The sequence below is a fragment of the Cervus canadensis genome, chromosome 28 (assembly GCF_019320065.1).
Source record: "Cervus canadensis isolate Bull #8, Minnesota chromosome 28, ASM1932006v1, whole genome shotgun sequence".
Classification (NCBI taxonomy): domain Eukaryota; kingdom Metazoa; phylum Chordata; class Mammalia; order Artiodactyla; family Cervidae; genus Cervus; species Cervus canadensis.
Window position 1 is genome coordinate 48575791 of NC_057413.1, and position 3292 is coordinate 48579082.

The window sequence follows — 3292 nt, forward strand, 5'->3', positions numbered from 1 at the left end:
AAAAAGGAGGACGATGTCTCCTGTGAATGCCTCATGTTGGGTCTGGCTCCTCTGCATGCATGGGCCATAAGGAGGGACCTGGGTCTTTAAGGGCAAACAGCCCATGGAACTTGTGAGCCCCAAAGGGAGGGTAAAGTCCAGGGTGCTGCCCCCCCACCCCACTGACAGGAGAGCAATTTTTGGGGAGAGGAAAAAACATTCCAGGCTTGGGATTCCCATAGGTGGGAGGGGCTCCTAGCCACAGCGAAAGAAGGAGCACTTCTGGGACTTCAGGGGGTCAGACCTTGGCTGGGCAGGCCCCTCACCCTCAGACACTGGAAGGTACCCCAGACAGTGTCACTCCAGCCTTGGGAAACAGAGCACAAGTGATAATAATGAGAACTTTGTGGGACCCCGGGGACACTATATAGAGCCACCTGTACTCCTTACAACAACCCCCCGCTTGGGAGAAGGGTACAGACATCACCCTCATTTTTACCCACATGAAGAATGAAGCCCGGAGAGCTTATGTAATGGCTCAGGATCACACGGAGAGCAAGGAGCAGCGCAGGACTTGACCCCTAGCCTGGGGTGTGTCAAAGTTCAGAGCTTTTTGCCACTGTGGGTGATGGGCTGTGGCCTGCTGTTTCCTCGCTGGTCTGGCTCAACCAGGCCTCTGGAGAGCTTTCGAGATTTATCCATCCAGCCTCTGTCTCTCCTCCTCGTCCTCCCCGGGTGAGAACCTAGGTGCCCTGTGCTCAGCTGGGCTGGATCCACCCATCACCGCCTTGAGATCCGTGGCTGCAAGTGGTTGTGGCCTCCCTGCTGCCCTGGGGGCTCGGCAGGGACAGAGGCTCTAGGGGGCTTGTCAAGTAGGACAGGCCTGGAGGAGGCAGAGGGATGGACAAGATGACCCTCACAGGAAAGCCCCCAGGAGAAAGGCCTGTCCCTACCTCTGAGAAGGCGCGGCCTCAAACTCACGCTCCTGTCCTACCTCTGGTTCACAGAGCTCTTCAGGAAAGCTTTCTCTAGGTGTGTAAACCTAATGCCTTCCACGCCCGGCTGTGGCCTTCAACGGGTCTCACCTGTGTTTGAGTAAACTCCGGGAGTTGGTGATGGACAGGGAGGCCTGGCATGCTGCAGTCCATGGGGTCGCAAAGAGTCGGACACGACTGAGAGACTGAACTGAACTGCATTGAACACCTGTCTCAAACACAAGCTGTCGGTTTATCCTTTCCCAAGCCCTTTGCACAGGCAATTTCCTATGGGTTTGGCAGAGCAGTTTTTTTTTTTCCATCCCATTAGACAGAAGAGGAAACTGAGCCTTTGCATGAGGAAGTAACTGGACACAGCAAGGTCTGGCGGCCGAGGCCAGCTCTTCCCTCACCTCCACTCAGCTGATCCTCCTGCTGCTTCCATCATGGACTCGGTTGTGTCCCTGCCTCAGGGAAACTTTCCCATCACATTCTGGCTGGCTTAGCAGTAGTGTTTTGCCTCCAGTTCTTTGACTTATTTTACTGTGTTAAGGCACACATAACATAACACTTACTGTCTTTACCATGTAAGATATAGTCCAGTTCAGTGGTATTAAGAACATTCATCTTGGTGTGCAGTGGTCAACACAGTCTGTCTCTGGAACTTTTATCTTTTCTGACTGAAACTCAGGACCCACTACACAACTTTCCATTATCTCTCGCTCTGCCCCTGAAAATACCATTCCATGTTCTGTCTCTATGATCTTTACTACTCTAAATTCCTTGCATGAATGAAACAGTACTTAATAAAATATCCTCCAGGTGTTCCCCTGCTGTAGCCTATTTTAGAAATCCCTTTCCTTTTAAGGCTGAATAATATTCCATTGTATGCATAGACCACACTTTGTTTATCTGTTCATCCATCAGTGTGCACCTGGGTTGCTTCCATATTTTAGCTGTTCTGAACAATGTTGCTGTGGGTTGCATGGATATACAAGTATCTCTTGCAGACCCTGCTTTCAATGATTTTAGGTATATACCCAGAAATGTGATCACCGGATCATATGGCAATTCTCTTTTTAGTATCTTCCATAGCGGTTACACCATTTTATGTTCTTCCCAGTGGAGCACAAAATTTCCAGTTTCTCCACATCCTCCCAAAACATGTGATTTGGGGTGTTTTGGATAGCAGCCATTCTAACGGGTGTGAGGTGGTATCTTATTGTAGTTTTAATCTGTGTTTCCCTAATGAACTGTGACGTTGAGCACTTTCTCATGGGCTTATTGGCCATTTGTACATCTTCTTTGGAGATATATCTATTCCAGTCCTTTGCCCATTAAAACTCTTTTCCTTTTTTGGCCGCACCACATGGCATATAGGATCTTAGTTCCCCAACCAGGGATTAAACCTGCACCCCCCCGGAGTGGAAGCAAAGAGTCTTAGCCACTGGATCACCAGGGATCCATTTTTGAATTGGGTTGTTTGATTTTGTTGTTGTTGTTGAGTTTGGGGAGTTCTGTTGTTGGGGAGTATATTAAACATATACTCTGTTTTTTTCTATATATATATTCTGTATATTAATCGCTTCTTGGATATATAACTTGCAGATATTTTCTCTCATTCTATGGGTTACCTTTTTACTCTGTTGATAGTATCTTTTGATACACAAAGTGTTTTAAAATTCCATGAATTCCAGTAGTTCTTGGTGATGTTGATGGGCTGCTTCATATGGCATTCCAGAGTAGCCCATATCCAAGCTTCCTCTAGACCTGTCTCCCTGAGTTGATGGCCTGTTTACCTGGCTGACCTCACTCATGGATGGAGAGCTCCCTGGAGCCAAGCTCCAGCCTGACTGAGGTCTGCATTTGCAGCATCAGCACAGGGCCTGGCATGTAGCAGATGCTCAGTGTCTGTTTGGTGAATGGGTGAAAATGACCTACGTGTGATGACAGATCACTCAGGCTGGGGTTTGGCGGAGGGCACAGGAGAGATGAGGGGCCCCAGCATTATGGAGAAATGGATACAAGAGGACTTCCCTGGTGGCACACTGGGTGAGAATCTGCCTGCCAATGTAGGGGACACGGGTTCGATCCCTGGTCCAGGAAGATTCCACATGCCGTGGAGTCGCTGAGCCCATGCGCCACAACTACTGAGCCCTCGCTCTAGAGTCTGTGAGACACAGTTACTGAGCCTGTGTCCTCCAACTACTGAGGCTCATGTCCCTAGAGCCTGTGCCCCACAACAGGAGCGGCCACTGCGATGAGAAACCGCATACCACAAGGAAGAGTGGCCCCAGCTCGCCCCAAAGCAGGAAAGCCGGCCCAAAGCCATGAAGACC